The sequence below is a fragment of the Corythoichthys intestinalis genome, chromosome 4, assembly GCF_030265065.1.
Source record: "Corythoichthys intestinalis isolate RoL2023-P3 chromosome 4, ASM3026506v1, whole genome shotgun sequence".
Lineage (NCBI taxonomy): Eukaryota > Metazoa > Chordata > Actinopteri > Syngnathiformes > Syngnathidae > Corythoichthys > Corythoichthys intestinalis.
Genome location: NC_080398.1, coordinates 35,060,010 through 35,086,842, shown reverse-complemented (window position 1 = coordinate 35,086,842; position 26,833 = coordinate 35,060,010).

Below are 26,833 nucleotides of genomic sequence, written 5' to 3'. Positions count from 1 at the left end.
ATGGAATCCAAGTACATTGGCATCAATAAAATGAACAAACATGAAGAAATGCCATTGGAAATGAATGGGAAGTTTGGACGTCCATGGACGTCAATGGCATCACCCTCCATAAGGGGCAATGCAATCGGGGACATTTGGGGGACACGTCCTAATGATATCTAGTCATTTTCTGTTGATTTGGGAAAAAAAAAAAAAATCCCATTGAAAATGAATGGGAAAAATTTTGGACGTCCATGGACGTCAATGGTATCAACTTACATAAGCGTCAATGGAATCCAAGTACATTGGCATCAATAGAATGAACAAACATGAAGAAATGCCTTTGGAAATGAATGGGAAGTTTGGACGTCCATGGACGTCAATGGCATCACCCCCCATAAGCGGCAATGCAATCGGGGACATTTGGGGGACACGTCCTAATGATATCTAGTCATTTTCTGTTGATTTGGGGAAAAAAACAAAAAATTCCCATTGAAAATGAATGGGAAAAATTTTGGACGTCCATGGACGTCAATGGTATCAACTTACATAAGCGTCAATGGAATCCAAGTACATTGGCATCAATAGAATGGACAAACATGAAGAAATGCCATTGGAAATGAATGGGAAGTTTGGACGTCCGTGGACGTCAATGGCATCACCCTCCATAAGCAGCAATGCAATCGGGCACATTTGGGGGAAACGTCCTATTGATATCTAGTCATTTTCTGTTGATTTGGGGGAAAAAAAAAAATTCCCATTGAAAATGAATGGGAAAAATTTTGGACGTCCATGGACGTCAATGGTATCAACTTACATAAGCGTCAATGGAATCCAAGTACATTGGCATCAATAGAATGAACAAACATGAAGAAATGCCATTGGAAATTAATGGGAAGTTTGGACGTCCGTGGACGTCAATGGCATCACCCTCCATAAGCAGCAATGCAGTCGGGGACATTTGGGGGACAGGTCCTATTGATATCTAGTCATTTTCTGTTGATTTGGGGAGAAAAAAAAAATTTCCCATTGAAAATGAATGGGTAAAATTTTGGACGTCCATGGACGTCAATGGCAGCACCCCCCATAAGCGTCAATGGAATTGGGGACGTTTGGGATATACGTCCTATTGATATCTGGTCATTTTCTGTTGATTTGGAGAAATTTACTTTTTTCCCCATTGAAAATGAATGGGAAAAATTTTGGACGTCCATGGAAGTCAATGGCGGCACCCTTCATAAGCGTCAATGGAATTGGGGAAGTTTGGGGGACACGTCCTATTGATATCTGGTCATTTTCTGTTGATTTGGGGAAATTTTGTTTTTTCCCCATTGAAAATGAATGGGAAAAATTTTGGACGTCCATGGCCGTCAATGGCATCGACATTCATATAGTCAATTGAATCCAAGTACATTGGCATCAGTAGATTCGACATGCATGGCCGTCAATGGCATCAATGCAATGTAAATTCCATTGGAAATCCCATTGGAAGTGAATGGGAACTTTTCCCATTCGAAATGAATGGGATAGTTTTTGGCAAATTTCCGAGGAAGCGTAATTTTTTTCCAAATTCTGTATACAACTTTTATGCCCCTCACCGTCCCGGAATTTTTGATGCCCAAATTATGTGATTTGGTCAAAAATTGTAGGACTAGATACATTTTGAAAGTTTTTTTTTTTTCACGGAAAATTGCCGTTTACGGACGAACGGAAAAATTTTCGGGGCCATTTGTAAAGTTTCCTGTGTCACGCTAAAATTCCGGTCGTGCCGATACTTGAACGGTGCCGATCGGTCTAACGGTTCGGGCTGTGAAGCGCGCGTTTTTTTTCCATTCAAAATGAATAGGAAAGTTTTTGGCAAATTTCCGGGGAACCGTAAATTTTTGCCAAATTCTGTATACAACTTTTATGCCCCTCACCGTCCCGGAATTTTTGATACCCAAATTATGTGATTTGGTCAAAAATTGTAGGACTAGATACATTTTGAAACTTTTTTTTTTTTCCGGAAAATTGCCGTTTACGGGCGAACGGAAAATTTTTCGGGGCCGTTTGAAAAATTGCCCGCGTCGCACGAAAATTCCGGTCGTGCCGATACTTGAACGGTGCTGATCGGTGCTATGGTTCGAGCTGTGCGGCGCGCCGAAAAAACGCGGAGAATAAGATGAATTATAATAATAATAAATAAGAACTAGAAACTGCAATTTCGGGAGAAATTACACACCTTGGTCTTTCCTCTGTGGAGATACAGATCTTAGCCCCACTCAGGTCTATCAATAGAATGGATCATAATGCCAGTCATTGGCAAAAAACAAAGTAAAAGCCGTTAGAAATGAATGGGAGAATTGGACGTCCATGGACGTCAATGGCGGCACCTTTCATAATTGTTAATGGAATCGGGGAAGTTTGGGGGACACGTCCTAATGATATCTAGTCATTTTCTGTTGATTTGGGAAAAAAAAAAAAATTCCCATTGAAAATGAATGGGAAAAATTTTGGACGTCCATGGACGTCAATGGTATCAACTTACATAAGCGTCAATGGAATCCAAGTACATTGGCATCAATAAAATGAACAAACATGAAGAAATGCCATTGGAAATGAATGGGAAGTTTGGACGTCCATGAACGTCAATGGCATCACCCTCCATAAGCGGCAATGCAATCGGGGACATTTGGGGGACACGTCCTAATGATATCTAGTCATTTTCTGTTGATTTGGGAAAAAAAAAAAAATCCCATTGAAAATGAATGGGAAAAATTTTGGACGTACATGGACGTCAATGGTATCAACTTACATAGGCGTAAATGGAATCCAAGTACATTGGCATCAATAGAATGAAAAAACATGATGAAATGCCATTGGAAATAACAATACCTTGTTCTTTCCATAGGAAAGACCAAGGTAATGAATGGGAAGTTTGGACGCCCATGGACGTCAATGGCATCATCCTTGATAAGCGTTGATGCAATCGGGGACATTTTTCAGATCATCGATAGTAGTCGCAGATTTGTCGATATTATTGTTTTTGCGACGTATAAATTTAGAACTAACATAATAAACGTTATGTAGTCATTTTAGAGGTTTGATTAACAAAATACGTCTAGATAAAATGAACTTAAATGAACTTGATCTCGATCTTCTGTTACTACAATTCACTCTGATTTTTAATGTAAAGTAACATATAATCGCAAAATAGCATTTGGATTTTACGTCATCATAAACGCACGTGCGCAGAATACAAGACATAAAAGTCTAACAATAGCAAATACATTTTATTTTACCAAAATGATCGTTTTCAAGATAAAATGCATTTAACGTGTCAATGTAATAAAGGAGCATGCAGTATTTATTCCAATACAATTGTAAATATTGATATACATTTACACATTGATAAAAATAATACACACTGCTTTATATATGAGTAATTAAGAATTACGTACCGAATGTGTTATTAATAGATTATCAATCAGCATACATGTGACAACATTTCCATGCAGACAATAATACCATCATGTCTTTTTTGGCACTGAAATACATATTCACGTTGATTAAAATAAATAAATAAATAAATAAATATTAAGTACTGCTTTAATTATGAATCAAAAATGAAATACAGAATATATTATATATATATATATATATATATATATATATATATATATATATATATATATATATATATATATATATATATATATATATATAAAGATAAACAGATTAGAATTATTATCTGATAATATTGGCCACCTGATAATATCAGCCGATAAAGGTAGTATAAATTAATATAGTAAAATATTTGTAATGACATTATCGGGTGGTGAATATTATAAAATTTGTTTATTTTATTGAGAAAACCTCAGCTTTAAAGAGTCCAAATGGGCCGCACAATACAATTAACCATAATATGTAGGTTCCACGCATAAATGTGTGGAAATTGGTTCGGTATTGGTAAGGTTACACATTACATAACAATTACAAAAGAAATACACATGCCATGTGAACATATGATACACACAATTTTTTTTAGGACATGGATACATGTATAAGAAAAAAAAGATTTAAAAAAATTGTATCATTCATTTCCTATGTTTCATTTTAAGGAATGGGGACAGGGCGGTCTCAATAATAGCCACTGAGTTAAGAAAATTTCTCTCAGTGAAAGCTAGAATAACTCCAATAAAGCTTAGTTTTGTGGCTAATTTCCGTACTTAGGAATTTGAAGATTTGGTATATGCCACCCATAGGTGACAGCTTCTCCTGTCCAGAGACAATGATCATTCAATACCAACAACAGTAATACAATATACAGTGGGGAAAACAAGTATTTGATACACTGTCAATGGGAAAACCCATTGGCAGTGTATCAAATATTTGTTCTCCCCACTGTATGCCCAATCTTTTAGAGTTGAAGATCTGGCAGTCATCATCACTGCTAGACGATCGCAGTTCACATGTATTGGACATCAACAGTATTCCTGTTGCTGGCATTGAATTAAAATACAACCTAAAAGCAATGCGCACAACTTAAAGTGCAAAGTCTGTCCAGCCACCCCTTCATCTACTTGACATCACATTGGCCAGCAGATAGGTTTGGTGAGCGGGTCAACGGTTTTGCTCAGCCTAATAAGCACTCTTAGGTGTCTGCTGGCCAGTGTGGTGTCTGGCAGACGCAGAGTTCAGTGTAAATTAATATTTAAGAAAAAAACACCATGATGGCTGGACAGAGTTTGCAGCTTGAATGTAGTATTTGCAAATAGTCAAAATTAATGATGAGAGGTAAACTGTAATACCACTTCTGATATTGTGGTTCTAGCATGTTTTTTCATTGTTGTTATTTTTTTGACCCAAGATAAAATATGTGTGGGGGTGTACCTCAGGTACACCCCCACACATATTTTATCTACCCCACACATATAAGTGTTAGTGAGCTGTCCAGAGTGCTGAAGTTTGAAAACTGACATTTGATTGGTTCATTTTAGGAGGTTACAATTCCATACTGGGAAAAAAAAAAAAAAATCAATCCAAGGAGAAAAATATTTCTCACACGGTGGATAAATGAAAGGATGAATGAAAAATAGATAAGCGGTGCTGTGATTGATGCAGATTGTCTCAGATCTGTCTCGCCACCATTTGTTGCCTGCAAATGTCACAATGGCTTTGCTGGAGCTGCTCTGTCTGTATTTGGCGGTGTAGTGTAGAAAGAGCATTGGGCTCATCACAGCCTTGTGATAGAGGAGTGTGTGAAGGGTCTGACATCAGGGAACGTCTGCCCAGGATGTCAAGCATGATTATTGGCAGAAGCAGGTGGGCTCAGGGTGGAGTGGGCTAAAATGCTCTGTCAGTCTTTTTGCTCCAGTAAACCTGTTAGAGATCATTGCATGCATCAATGCATCTCAGTTACTTAATTATGATTGTAATCAGTGCAATGGGAATGTATTAGTTGCTATTAGATACCTTTTTGAGCCAGAGGCATGGACATTGGACAGTGTCTGTGTGTATATTTCTTGATACAAGGATAACGACGCCATACTTAGGCCATCACGCCACAGACCTTCCTAAATAATAGAGGGTTTTAAGATGACAAAGTTGACCGTCTATTTGAATAAAAACATTCTTTAACATTAGCTACTTACCTTTTCCTACTGATAAATACTGTAGAAAAGGTTCTACAGATGACACAGCACAGACTTCATTTTTGTTTCAGAAGTGTATAGTTCTCCTCCAGAACTTATCTTCAAGCCATTCCTTCATTGACCAACGAAACCAACTCTCAAAAAAGTGCTCAAAAAGTAAAGAGGAGATGAGGAAAACTTACAGAGATGGTTACCAAACTGGCTCAGAAGTCTGTGTTCCACAATGTACTGTATGCATTTTAGCACCCGTTCTTCCGTCTTCCTGTTTTGAATAAAGGGCAGTAATATTAAACATGTACTGCATCTAGTCATAACAAATGTTTACTCAAGAGCTACATACATTTTCCTTTCCCTTAATTGAAAATTACAGGGAAAACACACTTGTCTGTTTGTCAGAAGAGGATGTTCTTTCCATACTTCAAGCCATTCCTTTTTTGAGCAAGCAAGGCTTAATCTCACGGTGGTGCTTACAGGGTGCCAGAGGTTGCGATAGTCAATTGCCCCTAATTGAAGAAAAGTATTAAAAAAGGAGGGGGGGGTGAGGATAAAAAAAAATATCAGAGTATTTCCTAACAATTCTTTTTGTCGAGACTACTTACAGAACAATGAAGCCGATGTTATGTTTGTTGACACCATGGTTCTGGAGTCAGTATTAAACCATGAATTTGCTTTGCCACCCTTCTTCATGTCTATTGTAAATAAAAGGGAGTAATGTTACAACATTCGCTGTCATTAAAAATTAACAACAGGTTTAATCACAAGAGCCCCTCACCTTTGACTCTCAACAAACAGAACATAATCAACAGAAAACAGATTCGTTTGAGCCTTAGCAGAGCATGGTGTCATCTTTTTGGACAAGTCATCATGTTATTCCTTTGTTGTCCAAGCAAGCCCAAGTGTCATGGATGTTTCCCTACAAGGGTGGCTGAATTGATATCATCATTGATTCTTTGTCTTATATCACAAATGGACTGTATGAAGCCCTTTGCAACTTTAAGAGAATATGCAAAACAAAACAAAATAATTAAAGGAAGGTAATGTTGACAGCAGTAAAGTGACTGTTTATTGACAACATATATGTTAACTACTTACAAATGAAGGCAAGTAGTAATATTTGGCACCCTGTCGTGGCATATAGCAACTGCTCACCAGGTCTGTTAAAAGAATACAATTAGTATTATAATAATTATACAATCATAAAATGTACTATCTTTAAAAAAAAAAGAAAAGAAAAAAAAAACATTTAATCAAGCTGCACTAACCTTTTAATCTTGACGAATAGAACACAATTTAAGAGAACAGAAAGCAGACTTGTTGGATCTTTAGGAGAGCCATCTTTCCAGACTTTTCATCACGTCATTCCTTCGCTGGGTCAGCAAGTCCAAGTCTCATGGAGGTTTTCCTACCATAGTGGCTGAGTTTCCAATAATCAGTGCTGCATCCATTCTTTGTCTTAATTGACAAATGGAGCACCTAATGCCACATGCCACTATTGAAGAATACAAAAAAAAAATAAAACCCACACAAAAGTAGTGGTGAGTGCAGAAGATGTATACCGATAACATGCATATTGCTACTTACAAATGAATGAAGACATGTCATGCTAGTTTCCACCCTGGTGTGAAATGCACACTTATGGCACTTGCTCTCCAAGTCTGTTAAAAGTACAGTAGAACACAATTAAAACTTTTACAACAATTCCAATTAATACATTAAAAAAAAAAATATGTACTCACCTTGTCTCTTTTCCATTCTCATATAATGTTGATGATTGTGAAAAATAGGAAATGTAAAATAAATAAATAAACAACAACAAACAAACAAACAAAAACTCTCACTCTGCCTTTCCCGTGCTTGAAATCACTAGACCTGATCCTTCTGCCTTACTTCTACTGACCTTCTGGTTCACTAAACAATGCTTTTTCCAATGCTTTTTCAGTATCTATTTTCAACGAAAAATCCTTAACCTTATTATTGTTTGATTGTGCTCTAATTCCTCTAAAACAGTTTCCAATTTTTAAAAATTAATAATAATAACTATAAAGATTCCACCATTCCCTCCACCCTGCACCTCTCTAATAAAATATTATTCTCATGTCAAATTTTTACATAAATTGAATCATGTCTTATTCAGGTCCAGCAGTTTATCATTTGCAAATGGCAACCCAGCTGCCGACACTGGTGTCAGACAGAAAACACCTTGTCAGAAATTTGGTGAATGTGATATAATTGAAACCAACGTATAATTCTTAGCAAAAATACATATTGATCAATCTCAAATGTGAAAAATGAACAAATATTTTTGGCAAAGGAATATCAATCCATTTATTTTCCTTGACAAATTGATTTTAAACAGGACGGCTTGGAGTAGTTCACTGTCAGACTGTCCAGTTTAGGTTAGGTTTTCAAAGTGACATTTTTCCACCCGATATTCGCATTACATTTCCTACAGAGCCTACAGATCATGAAATTATATTATCTCAACAAAATGCTTCTTCACACACAAATCAGTCCAACAAAACTATTTTAAAATCATCTGCCGCTCCCTATCTCATTTTTATACCCATCACCTCTGTGACCAACGAAACTATGCACATTGCAAATGAAATCCAAATTGTTCTTTTGCATTTCTTTGAGATTACTCACCTTTCATCGCCTAAAACACAAAAGACAGGATTGTGATAACTGTAGTATGTTCGAAGGACACCTGAATGAAGAACACACTGAGGTTTAGACACAAAAATGAGGTCAAGCAATGTGTACTTGTCAGTGGTGATGGTAGTGATGAGTTGCGTGTAACCTTTTGAGAGAAACCGTTCAAAAATGGGCTTGTGCGCATCTGAAAGCACATCTTCATTGAAATCTCCACATACCAAGATCTGTTGACTATCCATAACCTCGAGAGAATCAAGCATATTTCCCAGGTTTTGCAGGAAGGGGCGCAGGCTGTGTGTTGGAGGCCTGTACACAACAGCGATAAGCACATTGACAGGAAAGTCAAGTTTCACCACCACAAATTCCATATCGGTGACACCGTGAATGTATTTAATTTCCTTGGCCGCAATGTGTTTTTTTATACAGATAGCAACACCACCACCCTGTTTTGTTGCCAAGTCAGGACAGTTTGAATAAGAAGCACTTCGGTTCCGGTGAAACATTGTGTAGCCTTCCAAGCGAGCATTTTCAGCAGCTGTTGATTCCTGGGAGTGCGTTTCTGTAAAGCACAAAACATCAGCAAACAGCAGCTCATGGTGACTCACGATATCGTCTAGGTGACCAAACAGTCCTTCCGTGTTATGGTGTATGACGACCAGTTGCGTTGCTGAATCCATCGTCGGCATGAGTTGAAGGAGGGGCATCACGTGGGCCAGCGAAGCCTCTGTCATCTGAGCGAGAGCATTGGTTATATCTGGGTTGGCATAAATTCTTCTTTCATCAAAATGAACAATTCTCAAACCATTGAGACTGGTCACTCGACTGAGAGCTACGTACCCCATGCCAGGTTCAAACACACCTTTCAGAGACACGACTGCATCAGAGGTGGTCATTCCTTGTACCTTGTGTATCGTACAGGCAAAAGCAAGCTTAATGGGGAACTGTCGCCGCGTCACTCCAGGCTTTTGAATCTTCTCCTCCATTCTGTCAATATACACTGTGTCGGCGTCGCTGGAGCTCCCGGTCATGTGTTTAAGTTGTAGTCCAAGTTTCTGCACGCGAGACTCATTCGGGTAGTTTACAAATTTGACGACAGTTGCAAACATACCGTTACACAGACCCTTCCGGACGTCGATATTACGCGTGATCATGACACGTGCACCAACAGCAACTTGGATGGAGTCCGGCAACTCGTTCTTTATTCCTTTAACAGGATGAACTTGTCTTGTCATTCTGCCAGTCCTTCGGTCCTTCTTATAGTCGTCTGCATCAATTGTCACAATGTCTTTGTGCAGCGTGCTCAGCATCTCTGAATTATGAAGATTCACTTGTTTATTTGTTGCATAAATATGGAGTACATCTTTTGGGCAATTTTCCAGAGAAGTGTAGGCAGCAGCGAGCAAAGCTCTGTCTTCTTCCGAAAGGCAGTCTGATTTATTTTTGACCCGAAGTCGGTTCAGCAATTCAGCAAAAGCAACGTCATCTTTCTGTCTCATGATTTCAGTGAGAGTGATCATTTGGAAGTTGTCACGCCAGTGGTCCACCTGTCTTGGATCGTGCACACATAAGGGCTTGGAATGTCTCACAGGGGGCAGCTGATAGAAATCTCCTACGGCAAGAATGGACATTCCACCAAAAGGCAAAGAAATTCCTTTTATTTGTTTCAATCTGTCATCCACATAAGCAAAGAGGTCTTTCGATACCATGGAAATCTCGTCGATGATAAGTATTTCAGCGTCGCACAGCTCCGCTCTAATATCATCCAGTTTGTTACCCAGGCCAAGGTACGGCGGTTTTAGACTTCTCGGCAGTCTGAGTAGACAATGCAACGTATTCCCAGAAATATTGAACGCAGCCGTGCCAGTGAAGGCCGCGAGAATCACCGTCTCTCGGGAGATGTCTGCTTCCTCAGCCAGACGTGGGAGCCTTGACAGTATTTTCGTAGCCTCAGCGTGGATGCACTTTATTAGGTGTGATTTACCAGTTCCGGCTCCGCCGTTGACATAACGGAAGAATTGCTGCGTTTTTTGGCCGCACACACGTTTTAAGCACCACTGTCTCACCTCGTGGAAGACACAGGCTTGCTTTTGGTTCAGGTTTCGATACATGCGGCGTAACGTTGTCGGGTCGACGGCGACGACTTCTCTCACGATCGACATATCTGACGTATCATTCCTGATGTCGTAGTCTGGCACATTTTCCACAGTGTCTACGGGATCGTCCCTCGATTCCATTTCCTCAATGCATTCCAGTCTTTCCAATTCGCACTCAGGAGCCAGGTCGTTCCATTCGTTTATTTGAATTCCGTTTTCTTCCATCTCTTGGATGGCATCGTCAATATCGTCGCTGTACTTCTCGTAGTTTTGTCTGTTCCTTTTGACTATTTCCGAGACCTTTTCTTCACCTTTTTCACCTGATAACCTTACACATGCGTTATCATGAAACATCTGGTACGTAGGAAAGCTTTTGGATTTCAAATCGCTATCATTACGATGAGGAAGGTACAGCTTGAGCCAAGCGCAGTAAAATTCCTCAGGTTTTTTCTCCTTGGAAAATTTGCAGTATTTGATGACAGCAGGTTTTCCGGTCCTTTTCTGGACGTATCCCAAGTCGTTCAGGAGAGGTAAAACGTTTTTCCCTTTTGCATGTTTGCCATAGACAATTCTGCACGTTGATGCAAAATCAGCCAAGCACATTTCTTCAAATTCAGCTGCTTCGGGTCTGCACTGATATTTATCAAGCAAGCCAGTCATCCACACTTGGACGGATTCGTCCGTTTTGCTCTCAAGGTACGAGAGAGGGTAACTCATTTTTAGCGCGTTGTCACTTGTCGGTACAAAAATCACACTGCGTGAGGTCTGTTTCATATGCAAGCCGCATGCTCGCGCGACGCACTCTTGGGCACTGACTTCCCTTTTTTTAGAATACGCTTGCATTATTTGTTTCATTTCATCGCTCTCGTTGACATTTTCATTGTGGGCGTTGTCAATGACAGATTTCAGATATTGGCTAAGACCGTGCTCCGCTTTAGTTATGTAGCTACAGATGTATCCAATGCAAGCAAAGGCATCAAGAATGAATTGAATATCCATATTGGCATTCCATGCGAGCAGCAAATGCCGATTGTAGTTGTTCACCCAGCAGTCTTTTGGATCTCGTCTCATCAAAATGCTGCTCGTTTTGGCCGACATGCGCAAACATTCTTTGTACTTGTCATACGTCAACTCACATTTAGCCAGTAGATCGGGCCAAGTCAGGGATGTGGATTCGGGGTCATTCAGCAAATGCTGAACTTCAGTAAGCTTGTTTTTTGCGAAATCCAATTTCGCCTTGTATTCCTTAAAATCTGCGTCGTATTTATCCGGATTCTCCGCACAGCGTTTCGGTGCCGACGGTGGCTTTACAGTCATTGTGGTCAAACACGGCTGTTTTGGAAAGCCAAAGCGGCAACTCGCGCCAGGTTTTTTGACACATGTTTTGGAGTGATTTTTGCTGTGTCTTTGAACTTCTGTGACCATTTTGAACAGTTCAGGGTCCTTTTCTTTGTCCGGCAGCTGAGCTGTGATGTAACGTTCCACAAAATCACAAACTTCCTTCTCCGATTGATCTCCACACACTGGGGCACCTTCCACCCATATGAGACAATGAATATGAGGGCTCCCTCTGTGCTGAAACTCCAGTCGGTAAAAGTGGTCAACAACCTTTCCAAGGGGCTGCGCGGGAGACAGCATAAGATCTCTAAACAGGGCTTCCACACGTTTGTCAAACATGCGCATGGCCGTCACTGGATTACTGCGTAGAATTTCACACTTGGTGGCCCAGTCGAGTTCCTGGAAATTCACTGTTTCCCCTTGTTGCCGTTTAATAGCTTTGATGACTTCTTCCCAACGCATCTCCGCAGCAGAAAATGTGCAGAAGAAGGTAGGCGTTCCCAACTGTCTGATCATTGCAAACAGATCTTTAGTTGTCTTTTCCCAGTATGCCGGGGTGCCTCTTAATGGAACCATAAAACGAACCGCATCTTTGTTTCGAATCAGTTTTTCGACCTCAGTCTTGTCCTGGAGCATCCGATTCGTTATCCGGCGACCATCTCTGGTGAGAGGTTTGCCTTTGCGGAGCTGAATTTGCATGCTCGAAATTGCTAGGTATATTTCTGTCACAAACTGAGCAAAGAACAAGTAGTTTGTGTCCCTGGCAAAACGTTCATCAACACAGCAGAGGCGCGTCTTGAAATATTTGCTGGGTGTCAGTTTTATTGGTCTGTCTTCATCAAGTGTGTTTTCCCCTGTTGGAAATTGGACAGGAAAAGCCATGGCCTCAAGTTTGGGTGTCTTGAAAAAGCTCACTGGGTTATTTCTTTCCGCGGGAGCAACACAGTAAATTCCTTCACTATAAGTCAGAATGTCCTCAGATACATCATTTGGTTGTAAGCAAGATTCAAGTATGACACCGCCATTTGGTTCATCGCCATCAGTGTATTCGGGATCCTTTTGCTGCTGCTGTGTTTCATCAGTTGCCCTGTCATCAACTTGTGGGTCACCGTTTTTTCCACTTAATGCGTCATTCTCAAATGTGTTTATTTCCTGCATATCTGCATTATCATAATCACTGTCGTTCATCGATTCATCTGAGCTACTGAGTGTAGGATCACACAATTCTGCCTCACTTCTAATGGTGATGTCACTGTATTGCGGATGTATTTGTTTCAATTTATTGAGAGCACTCACTAGATTGGACCAAGTGACAGTTTGAAAAACTTGATGGCCTTTGTAGCATAACCGTCTCTTGAGTTTCACTCTCAACACCTGGGACCTGCTTTTTAGTCTCGGCAAAGAGTTCACTGTTCCTTGGATTTCAGATGGGACACACACCACATTTCCGTGAATAGATCTTTGTTGGCCTTTGGGCAGAGGCACAATTTTTGCAAAAGGTATGCATTTGGAGATGAGGTGTCTCTCCAATATGTTTAAACCACACAGTTCAGTGGGAATATCTGCAAGTTGGAGATTGTTGGCCACAGCGAGGGCTGGCATTTGACCATTTTTCAGATATTCATGGCATGTGTGGCAAATCCATACTCTGGACCTTTCTTTTGGTACTTGACATGTTGGCTCGCATTCTGGAGTACAAATATGGACATACTTCCCAGTGAGGCAACTTGCCACAGTTTGCTCATTTTTCGTGAACAGGCTGCGCTGGCAAAGTCGTACTTGGTTTGGAAATAACGCCCTATTACAAACCGTACACGGAAATGTTGGCCCAAATGTAACATTTTGTTTGAATAGCTCAACAGCTTTTAGGATTTCAGAGTCATTTCTTTGGCTACATAACTCATTAATAATTCTGTATTTTTTTAATATCCTCGTTGCGGTGCACGTTTTGTTAGTGCTTCGTGAATTAGCTTTTGCTTTCATAATCCCTCTCATAGTTTCCCTATGTTTGGATCTGAAGTCAGAGTCGCTGGAATAACGGTGTGTTATGTAGTTGCGCTGCTTTTCACGAAAAACATCCTCTTTGTATCTTTGTTTGATGTAGTTGCGCTGCTTTTCACGAAAAACATCCTCTTTGTATCTTTGTTTGATGTAGTTGCGCTGCTTTTCACGAAAAACATCCTCTTTGTATCTTTGTTTGATGTAGTTGCGCTGCTTTTCACGAAAAACATCCTCTTTGTATCTTTGTTTCATGTAGTTGCGCTGCTTTTCACGAAAAACATCCTCTTTGTATCTTTGTTTCATGTAGTTACGCTGCTTTTCACGAAAAAGATCATCTGTGTACCTTTGTTTAACACTAGCGCGATGTCTCATTTTAAATGAATCATCATTCCTATAACGATGTGTGAAGTTGGAGAGGTGTTTCATTTTAAATTCATTATCCATCATGTAACGCTGTTTAAAATGAGACTTTTGTTTTACTCCTAAATGCTTGTCTTGTTGATAATGAGTGGAAACATAAGTCCTTTTACGTTGTTGTAACTTTTTAGTTTGACGGTATTTTTGCCTTTTATCACTGTTGTAACACCTTAGTTTTAGCTCCTTTTTCATTCTCACTTCATTTTTGTCACTCAACCTTGACTGCGCCTTCTGCCGCTGTCGTCTTAGAATTTTTTTTCGTTTTGATTTTTCAATTCTTGACACGTTTGGCATCTGTTTATGTGGAGCAGCACCTTTTGCTGGTAAGACCACGTCACTGTCTGTCATCTCGTTGCTATGGCGTTGTACACTGGCTTGCGTGGATTGGCTCGTCACAGGACATGAGATTACCTCACCTACTTCTTTGCGTGGTCCGTCATCAATGTGCGTTGTCACAGAAGAAAGATCGACACATGGCGCCATCTCTTGGTCATCCACAGGCATATCAACAGGTTCAAAAAGAACTGGCATAATTTCGTACTGACAGTCAGCACCTGTGTCCATACTTACGAAAACTTCAATTAACTTATCTATTAAGTCATTCAAATTTTTGAAAAGCATCATTATGGCAGTACCATTGCGAGTATCATGACCATGACGATCTCTCGAATGGGGATCAAAGTAGCCGTACATGCCTTGTTCGTCTCGGAAAATCGCTATGTACATGGCATTCATGACAATAAGAGCATAGTTAACTTCTGACATTAGGCACTGAAGTCTGTCACGAAGGCTCATAATTTCCACATCACCAAATGAAGACATAAAAAATCCATACATTGACTGACACTTTATTAAAAGAAACTGTTTCTCCAAACCATTCACAAATTCTGGAATTTCATCAGTTGCTAATAATGCATTTTGGAATTTTCCTTGGACTTTCAACGCAGACACTGTCCGCATGTACAGTTCATTGCCTCGGTCAAGGACAAGATCCAGTTCAGCACTTGTCACCTGCTTGATTTCATGGAGAAAGGTTAGAAATGTGGCACAATTTACAGAACATTGAATATTTCTGGATTCGCCGTATTTCGTGTGGGCCTGGCTGTAAGATGCCAACACATACGTTACTAAATCATGTTGGATAGGCGTTGTTACCTCCACAGGTGTGTCATGCACCAACGCTGCAACAGCTGAACTTGTCTGAAGACAATGGGATAAAACCTGGCTCTCAGCTGCTTCACATGAATGCGCTGTCATGTCACAGAGAAGTTTCTCATCTCTCATCGGTGAGGTGTCAACATTGCGTCTCTGACGCGAGGTGCCATTTGATATGCCATGATAATTTCTGCGTGTCTTACGCATGCTTTCATTTGCTCTACAATGATCATGTGTGCCATGATCATCTTTGCGTATCTCACGCAATGCTCCATTTTTCATACCAAGGGCTCTACCAATGCCGTTGTCCGAATTTGCATCAAGATGTGCAGCAGTGACAGAGAAATCTACTAAAGCTGCAACAGGTGCCTGGGACTCAGCATTTTTATCACGCTGTTCCCAGCGCATCTTTGTAGCCTGAGATCTCTTGCCCTTTTTTGGCATTTTATCAGTTGTTTGACCAAGGGCTGTACCAATGCCGTTGTCCGAATTTGCATCAAGATGTGCAGCAGTGACAGAGAAATCTACTAAAGCTGCAACAGGTGCCTGTGACTCAGCATTTTTATCACACTGTTCCCAGCGCAACTTTGTAGCTTGAGATCTCTTGCCCTTTTTTGGCATTTTCTTTCAGTGGATCAATGGACCAATGGATTTAGAAGGAAAGTAGGAAGAGACAACAGAAAGAGCAGCGACAAGAGGGGATTGTGGGTCTGCAACAGGTCGTCAACCACAGGTGATCTGGCCTTCTGCAAAAAAAAAACAAAACATTTTTTTAGGTGCTACAACTTTCCAATTTGTCTCCTGTGCCAAAGGTACATCGTACTTGTTCAGACATCAAAAATCATTGAAAAAACAAAAAAAAAAGTAAATAAAAATCTTGTGTTGCCATTTCAATTTGTGTACCACAGTAATGTTTTTAAGAGTGCCTGGCATCAAAAATTTTGAAAAGCACTTGTGGAAAAAACATTGAATACAAACTATAGAGCATTGCAATTTAATAGTCTGAATTGTAATTTTACAACATTAGTTCACTGGTAATGACATCAAATCCAAGTTACTGGTTTGGAGGGCATTAAATGATCATGCTTCATACCATGCTAGAACAGAACTATTGAGGGGTTTCCTCAGTTGAGTGTTGTAAGTAATAATGTGGCAAAGTTGCTGTCATGAATGTAAAAACAATTCAAATTTAAAGCAACTGTAGTCGCTGCCAATGTGTTACGATGTTGCTATTTTTTCCACACATAAAATCATTATAGTGTACAACAACAGCCAGGTGATTGAGTTGATCATCCTTGGAGGTTGAGTTCCATTCTGGCTTCCACTTGTGCATTTTGTCGTTGTCTCATTAGGCAAGACACTTTACCCTCGTTGCTCCAGTGGGTTACAGCAGCACCTTGCATGGCAGCAGCAGCAACAGCGGCCCATTGTTGTACGTATGCTTAACTGAAAGTGACCTCACGTAAAGCGCATTGTAACACATATGTAGGCAATACTACCAAAAGATGTTGCTATTTTTTCTACACATAAAATCATTACAGTATAAAACAACAGCGCAGGTGACTGAGTTGATCATTCTTTGAGGGTGAGTTCCATTCTGGCACCCACTTGTGCACTCTGTCGTTGTCTCCTTGGGCAAGACACTTTACCCTAGTTGCTCCAGTGGATCACAGCAGCACCTTGCATGACAGCAGCGGCAGCAACAGCAGCCCATTGGTGTATGTATGCTTAACTGAAAGTGACTTCACGTAAAGCGCAATACTACCAAATTTGTGTAAATGTCACAACTGTAACAGGCCAAGGTTTAAACACATTAAGAACAATTCATAGATCTTAAATAATTTTAGGTTTTGATTGCATTAAACACCAGACTAAATGGATACGAATGGATATACCGTATTGGCCCGAATATAAGACGGTGTTTTTTGCATTAAAGTAAGAATGAAAACCTGGGGGACGTCTTATAACTGCGGCCTAAAAAAAAAAAAAAAAAAAAAAAAAAAAAAAAAAAAAAAAAAAAAAAAAAAAAAACTGCGGCCTAGACATATACCCATTCACGACGCTGGATGGCGCCAGTCATCAATGAATCGAATGCTGAACTTCAGTTACAGTTAGACTTCACTTTGATAATTAATGCAGTTATTGCAATTTTGTTTTATCACAATATTTTTTTCTTATTTATATTTCAAAAACCAGAATCCATTCATTTATGAATTTGATTGGACTTTAGTTTACATATTTAAATGTTTAAATGTTCACATATTAAGTTTTGAATGCGAAATTAAATGCCTTTTCTCTCAAATATATTGTTATAATTTGTTTCAGATGTATTGTAATTATTTTCTGTATAAAAATTAATTTGGTGTTCAAAAAGTCTTTTTTCAAACTTGAGTCTTGAAAAAGGGGGGGTCGTCTTATATTCGGGCCAATACGGTATATACAAATTACAAAAAACTTTTACTTGCTGGAAACATTTGTTACAGTTATGACTGTTATGGCTGTGGCATCCACGAGAATGGCCTATTGAGTTACTTAACTATGTTGGAATACAATTAATAAAAAGACAACATTCACAACAATCGTACCATTTGAGTTGTAATAAAATGTCAAGTTATTTTTCTGTCAGACTATGAAGATAATGAGGGGAGAATATTAAGTACATTTATTAAAAATCACACTTCACATTCTGAATTAATAAACACTTAAAACATTTACATTTTTAAACAGCTTTCAACCCATTTTCACAAACACATTAAAATAAGTGCGTTTCATTCAAACAAAATGAATTATACAGCATGCCAAAATAAGCACATACCATTAACTAGCTGCATATTTAGCATTCACAATGTGCCAGTATCTGCTACTTTAGCCACTGGCGAGTAGCGCTGGCCTACTACTAATCGTTAATTAGCAAGGTTATGCTAGCTTAGTCAGGTGCGAGTAGCGCTAGCCTCGTGCTACTCGTTAATTAGCATGTAATTTACACAACGATAAGATAAGCCTTATACAATATTATTCAACACTTCTTGAACTCTGACTGGTTTCCATGAATTCTCGAACAAGACATAGTTTATCAAAATGACATCGTTTTAAGACGTTGGATCATTGAATGACGTTAAATGGCTAACGTGCTTTTCATCACGTTATGCAAGCACAATAACTCTAAAATAATGACGTTTATATTGATAATCATTGCACTAGCTGACAGCAAAACACTTCACGCTCATACATTTTACATACATACAATTTATGGGGGATAAAACCCACACATACAGAAGAAAAAAGCTTATAAAATACACGATGCCTATTTTTGAACACTTACCTCGAACGGGAAAAAACCAGTCTGAATCCAACAGCCACGTGTGTCGTAATGGCAATTCGACCCCAGATGCGTTCAAGTGACATCGGAAACTTAACAATTTGTTCCTCACTAAAATCTTAACGCTAGCTCGACATTGCTGGCTCCTCAAATTCAGTTGATAAAGCTGTTAAAAAAAGAGATAAAAAGAAAAAAAGGTTATGTTGAGGTGCTGGCGAAAGTGAAACGGAAGTTATGTGGAGGATTTTACTGAAAACACGAATGCAACACATAAGCATTATAACACATTTTGTAAATTAAAAACATGAATGTAAAAGTGAAACTAAAAATGGAAATAAAACGATACATACAGGCGTTGCCTCTATATATTTTACAAGCATCAAAAATGCAGGTAGACTCGCAGGTGTGTTTTTCTCTCCATGATGAGTTCGCTCGCCCGGATATTTCGTCGTCTTATTCTGACTTGTGAACATTTCAAGTCCATCTGGATAACTCTGTGTTATTATTGCTGCCTTTGATGCGGGAGGTCGTAGGTTCGAGCCTTCGTCGATTCTACGTTAGCTTTTCTTAATACCTCTACCGCAGAATGGGCGGTGATTTTATATAGAGATCACACACAATTGCTAATAGTGGATGGATAGCTCAGTGTGAATATCACTGATTTAAAGACGGTAGGATGGTGGTTCAAACCCCGGTCAGTGTCAAGCGAGTCCTTCTTTATGCGTATACCTCAGAGTGGGCGGAGAAATAACTACCATGACAACACATGCCAACGTCCAACGATCGGACGGCGCTGACTTCCAACGTGGGACAGTGAAGTGACGTCAAAAGAGCGGATGCCGCCGACGTCAAAAGTTTGGACAACGATGACGTCCAAAGTGCTGACGCCACCCACGTCCCACTAGCGCACGGCACCGACGTCAAAAGAGCGGATAAGGCCGACGTACAACGATCGAAAGGCGCTGACGTCAAAAGTTTGGATGACTTTGACGTCCATCGAGCGGACGGCGCTGACTTCCAACGTGGGACAGTGAAGTGACAACGTCTAAAGAGCGGATGGCGCCGACGTCAAAAGTTTGGACGACGTTGACGTCCAACAAGCGGACGGGGCGGACGTCCCACGAGCGCACGGCGCCGACGTCAAAGCGGATGAAGCCGACGTTCAACAAGCAGACGGCGCCGACGTCCAACGAGCGGACGGTGACGACATCAAAAGTGCAGACGGCGCCGACGTCCAACGAGCGGACGGTGACGACATCAAAAGTGCAGACGGCGCCGACGTCCAACGAGCGGACGGTGACGACATCCAAAGAGCAAACGGCGCCGACGTCCAACGTCAAAAGAGCGGATGACACCGGTCCAACGAGGGGACGTCCCCGACATCCAAAGTGCTGACGCGGCCCACGTCCAACGAGCGGACGTCCCACGAGCGCACGGCACCGACGTCAAAAGAGCGGATAAGGCCGACGTCCAACGATCGGACGACTCCGACGTCAAAAGTTTGGATGACTTTGACATCAATCGAGCGGACAGGGACGACGTCGCCAACGTCCAACGAGCGGACGTTGCCGACGTCCATCGAGCGGACGGCGCGGACGTCCAACGAGCGGACAGTGACGTCAAAAGTGCAGACGGCGCCGTCCGACGTCCAACAAGCGGATGGTGACGACGTCCAACGAGCAAACGGCGCCAACGTCCAATGAGCGGACGTCCCCGATGTGGTTGGACGTGGCCGACGTCAAAACTTTGGACGACTTTGACGTCCATCGAGCGGACGGGGCCGACGTCCAACGAGCGGTCGGCCCCTTCAATGGAATTGGGGAATTTTGGGGGACATGTCCTATTGATATCTGGTCATTTCCTGTTGATTTGGGGATTTTGAAAACGAATGGGAACAAATCTGGACGTCCATGGACGTCAATGGAAGCACCCCCTATAAGCATCAACGGAGTTGCGGACGTTTGGGAGACATTTACTATTGATATCTGGTCAGTTTCTGTTGATTTGGGGAAATTTTGTTTTTTCCCCATTGAAAATGAATGGGAATCATTTTGGACGTCCATGGCCGTCAATGGCATTGACATCCATATAGTCATTTGAATCCAGGTACATTAAAATGAATGGGAATCATTTTGGACGTCCATGGACGTCAATGGCGGCACCCTTCATAATTGTTAATGGAACATAAGTGCATTGGCATCAATAGAATGAACAATCATTAAGAAATGCCATTGGAAATGAATGGGAAGTTTGGACGTCCCTGGACGTCAATGGCATCACCCTCCATAAGCAGCAATGCAATCGGGCACATTTGGGGGAAACGTCCTATTGATATCTAGTCATTTTCTGTTGATTTGGGGGAAAAAAAAAAATTCCCATTGAAAATGAATGGGAAAATTTTTGGACGTCCATGGACGTCAATGGTATAAACTTACATAAGCGTGAATGGAATCCAAGTACATTGGCATCAATAGAATGAACAAACATGAAGAAATGCCTTTGGAAATGAATGGGAAGTTTGGACGTCCATGGACGTCAATGGCATCACCCCCCATAAGCGGCAATGCAATCGGGGACATTTGGGGGACACGTCCTAATGATATCTAGTCATTTTCTGTTGATTTGGGGAAAAAAAAAAAAAATTCCCATTGAAAATGAATGGGAAAAATTTTGGACGTCCATGGACGTCAATGGTATCAACTTACATAAGCGTCAATGGAATCCAAGTACATTGGCATCAATAGAATGAACAAACATGAAGAAATGCCATTGGAAATGAATGGGAAGTTTGGACGTCCGTGGACGTCAATGGCATCACCCTCCATAAGCAGCAATGCAATCGGGCACATTTGGGGGAAACGTCCTATTGATATCTAGTCATTTTCTGTTGATTTGGGGAAAAAAAAAAAATTCCCATTGAAAATGAATGGGAAAAATTTTGGACGTCCATGGACGTCAATGGTATAAACTTACATAAGCGTCAATGGAATCCAAGTACATTGGCATCAAAAGAATGAACAAACATGAAGAAATGCCATTGGTATTTAATGGGAAGTTTGGACGTCCATGGACGTCAATGGCATCACCCCCCATAAGCGGCAATGCAATCGGGGACATTTGGGGGACACGTCCTAATGATATCTAGTCATTTTCTGTTGATTTGGGGAAAAAAAAAAAAATTCCCATTGAAAATGAATGGGAAAAATTTTGGACGTCCATGGACGTCAATGGTATCAACTTACATAAGCGTCAATGGAATCCAAGTACATTGGCATCAATAGAATGAACAAACATGAAGAAATGCCATTGGAAATGAATGGGAAGTTTGGACGTCCGTGGACGTCAATGGCATCACCCTCCATAAGCAGCAATGCAATCGGGCACATTTGGGGGAAACGTCCTATTGATATCTAGTCATTTTCTGTTGATTTGGGGAAAAAAAAAAAAATTCCCATTGAAAATGAATGGGAAAAATTTTGGACGTCCATGGACGTCAATGGTATAAACTTACATAAGCGTCAATGGAATCCAAGTACATTGGCATCAAAAGAATGAACAAACATGAAGAAATGCCATTGGAAATGAATGGGAAGTTTGGACGTCCCTGGACGTCAATGGCATCACCCTCCATAAGCAGCAATGCAATCGGGGACATTTGGGGGACAGGTCCTATTGATATCTAGTCATTTTCTGTTGATTTGGGGAAAAAAAAAAATTTCCCATTGAAAATGAATGGGTAAAATTTTGGACGTCCATGGACGTCAAATGCAGCACCCCCCATAAGCGTCAATGGAATTGGGGACGTTTGGGATATACGTCCTATTGATATCTGGTCATTTTCTGTTGATTTGGAGAAATTTAGTTTTTTCCCCATTGAAAATGAATGGGAAAAATTTTGGACGTCCATGTAAGTCAATGGCGGCACCCTTCATAAGCGTCAATGGAATTGGGGAAGTTTGGGGGACACGTCCTATTGATATCTGGTCATTTTCTGTTGATTTGGGGTAATTTTGTTTTTTCCCCATTGAAAATGAATGGGAAAAATTTTGGACGTCCATGGCAGACAATGGCATCGACATCCATATAGTCAATAGAATCCAAGTACATTGGCATCAGTAGATTCGACATGCATGGCCGTCAATGGCATCAATGCAATGTAAATTCCATTGGAAATCCCATTGGAAGTGAATGGGACTTTTCCCATTCGAAATGAATGGGATAGTTTTTGGCAAATTTCCGAGGAAGCGTAATTTTTTTCCAAATTCTGTATACAACTTTTATGCCCCTCACCGTCCCGGAATTTTTGATGCCCAAATTATGTGATTTGGTCAAAAATTGTAGGACTAGATACATTTTGAAACTTTTTTTTTTTTCACGGAAAATTGCCGTTTACGGACGAACGGAAAAATTTTCGGGGCCATTTGTAAAGTTTCCTGTGTCACGCGAAAATTCCGGTCGTGCCGATACTTGAACGGTGCCGATCGGTCTAACGGTTCGGGCTTTGAAGCGCGCGTTTTTTTTCCATTCAAAATGAATAGGAAAGTTTTTGGCAAATTTCCGGGGAACCGTAAATTTTTGCCAAATTCTGTATACAACTTTTATGCCCCTCACCGTCCCGGAATTTTTGATGCCCAAATTATGTGATTTGGTCAAAAATTGTAGGACTAGATACATTTTGAAACTTTTTTTATTTTTCGGAAAATTGCCGTTTACGGGCGAACGGAAAATTTTTCGTGGCGGTTTGAAAAATTCCCATCGTCACGCGAAAAATCCGGTCGTGCCGATACTTCAACGGTGCCGATCGGTGCTACGGTTTGGGCTGTGCGTTGGCTCAAAAAAACGCGGAGAATTATTGAATAATAATAATAATAATAATAAAGTTGCACAATAACAATACCTTGTTCTTTCTTTCAGAAAGACCAAGGTAATAATAAAGTTGCACAACAGCATTACCTTGTTCTTTCCCTTGGAAAGACCAAGGTAAAGAAGAATAAAGTTGTACAATAACATTACCTTGTTCTTTCCCTTGGAAAGACCAAGGTAATAATAAAAATAAGTACGATAAAGTTGCACAACAACATAACCTTGTTCTTTCCCTTGGAAAGACCAAGGTAATAATAAAGTTGCACAATAACAATACCTTGTTCTTTCTTTCAGAAAGACCAAGGTAATAATAATAATAAGAACAATAAAGTTGCACAATAACAATACCTTGTTCTTTCTTTCAGAAAGACCAAGGTAATAATAATAATTATAACTAGAAACTGCAATTTCGGGAGAAATTACACACCTTGGTCTTTCCTCTGTGGAGATACAGATCTTAGCCCCACTCAGGTCTATCAATAGAATGGATCATAATGCCAGTCATTGGCACTAAACATAGTTAAAGCCATTAGAAAAGATTGGGAGAATTGGACGTCCATGTCCGTCAATGGCAGCACCCTCCATAATTGTTAATGGAATCGGGGAAGTTTGGGGGACACGTCCTATTGATATCTAGTCATTTTCTGTTGATTTGGGAAAAAAAAAAAAATTCCCATTGAAAATGAATGGGAAAAATTTTGGACGTCCATGGACGTCAATGGTATCAACTTACATAAGCGTCAATGGAATCCAAGTACATTGGCATCAATAAAATGAACAAACATGAAGAAATGCCATTGGAAATGAATGGGAAGTTTGGACGTCCATGAACGTCAATGGCATCACCCTCCATAAGCGGCAATGCAATCGGGGACATTTGGGGGACACGTCCTAATGATATCTAGTCATTTTCTGTTGATTTGGGGAAAAAAAAAAAAATCCCATTGAAAATGAATGGGAAAAATTTTGGACGTCCATGGACGTCAATGGTATCAACTTACATAAGCGTGAATGGAATCCAAGTACATTGGCATCAATAGAATGAACAAACATGAAGAAATGCCTTTGGAAATGAATGGGAAGTTTGGACGTCCATGGACGTCAATGGCATCACCCCCCATAAGCGGCAATGCAATCGGGGACATTTGGGGGACACGTCCTAATGATATCTAGTCATTTTCTGTTGATTTGGGGAAAAAAAAAAAATTTCCCATTGAAAATGAATGGGAAAAATTTTGGACGTCCATGGACGTCAATGGTATCAACTTACATAAGCGTCAATGGAATCCAAGTACATTGGCATCAATAGAATGAACAAACATGAAGAAATGCCATTGGAAATGAATGGGAAGTTTGGACGTCCGTGGACGTCAATGGCATCACCCTCCATAAGCAGCAATGCAATCGGGCACATTTGGGGGAAACGTCCTATTGATATCTAGTCATTTTCTGTTGATTTGGGGAAAAAAAAAAAATTCCCATTGAAAATGAATGGGAAAAATTTTGGACGTCCATGGACGTCAATGGTATAAACTTACATAAGCGTCAATGGAATCCAAGTACATTGGCATCAAAAGAATGAACAAACATGAAGAAATGCCATTGGAAATGAATGGGAAGTTTGGACGTCCCTGGACGTCAATGGCATCACCCTCCATAAGCAGCAATGCAATCGGGGACATTTGGGGGACAGGTCCTATTGATATCTAGTCATTTTCTGTTGATTTGGGGAAAAAAAAAAATTTCCCATTGAAAATGAATGGGTAAAATTTTGGACGTCCATGGACGTCAATGGCAGCACCCCCCATAAGCGTCAATGGAATTGGGGACGTTTGGGATATACGTCCTATTGATATCTGGTCATTTTCTGTTGATTTGGAGAAATTTAGTTTTTTCCCCATTGAAAATGAATGGGAAAAATTTTGGACGTCCATGTAAGTCAATGGCGGCACCCTTCATAAGCGTCAATGGAATTGGGGAAGTTTGGGGGACACGTCCTATTGATATCTGGTCATTTTCTGTTGATTTGGGGTAATTTTGTTTTTTCCCCATTGAAAATGAATGGGAAAAATTTTGGACGTCCATGGCAGACAATGGCATCGACATCCATATAGTCAATTGAATCCAAGTACATTGGCATCAGTAGATTCGACATGCATGGCCGTCAATGGCATCAATGCAATGTAAATTCCATTGGAAATCCCATTGAAAGTGAATGGGACTTTTCCCATTCGAAATGAATGGGATAGTTTTTGGCAAATTTCCGAGGAAGCGTAATTTTTTTCCAAATTCTGTATACAACTTTTATGCCCCTCACCGTCCCGGAATTTTTGATGCCCAAATTATGTGATTTGGTCAAAAATTGTAGGACTAGATACATTTTGAAACTTTTTTTTTTTTCACGGAAAATTGCCGTTTACGGACGAACGGAAAAATTTTCGGGGCCATTTGTAAAGTTTCCTGTGTCACGCGAAAATTCCGGTCGTGCCGATACTTGAACGGTGCCGATCGGTCTAACGGTTCGGGCTGTGAAGCGCGCGTTTTTTTTCCATTCAAAATGAATAGGAAAGTTTTTGGCAAATTTCCGGGGAACCGTAAATTTTTGCCAAATTCTGTATACAACTTTTATGCCCCTCACCGTCCCGGAATTTTTGATGCCCAAATTATTTGATTTGGTCAAAAATTGTAGGACTAGATACATTTTGAAACTTTTTTTATTTTTCGGAAAATTGCCGTTTACGGGCGAACGGAAAATTTTTCGTGGCGGTTTGAAAAATTCCCATCGTCACGCGAAAAATCCGGTCGTGCCGATACTTGAACGGTGCCGATCGGTGCTACGGTTTGGGCTGTGCGTTGGCTCAAAAAAACGCGGAGAATTATTGAATAATAATAATAATAACTAGAAACTGCAATTTCGGGAGAAATTACACACCTTGGTCTTTCCTCTGTGGAGATACAGATCTTAGCCCCACTCAGGTCTATCAATAGAATGGATCATAATGCCAGTCATTGGCAAAAAACAAAGTAAAAGCCGTTAGAAATGAATGGGAGAATTGGACGTCCATGGACGTCAATGGCGGCACCTTTCATAATTGTTAATGGAATCGGGGAAGTTTGGGGGACACGTCCTAATGATATGTAGTCATTTTCTGTTGATTTGGGAAAAAAAAAAAATTCCCATTGAAAATGAATGGGAAAAATTTTGGACGTCCATGGACGTCAATGGTATCAACTTACATAAGCGTCAATGGAATCCAAGTACATTGGCATCAATAAAATGAACAAACATGAAGAAATGCCATTGGAAATGAATGGGAAGTTTGGACGTCCATGAACGTCAATGGCATCACCCTCCATAAGCGGCAATGCAATCGGGGACA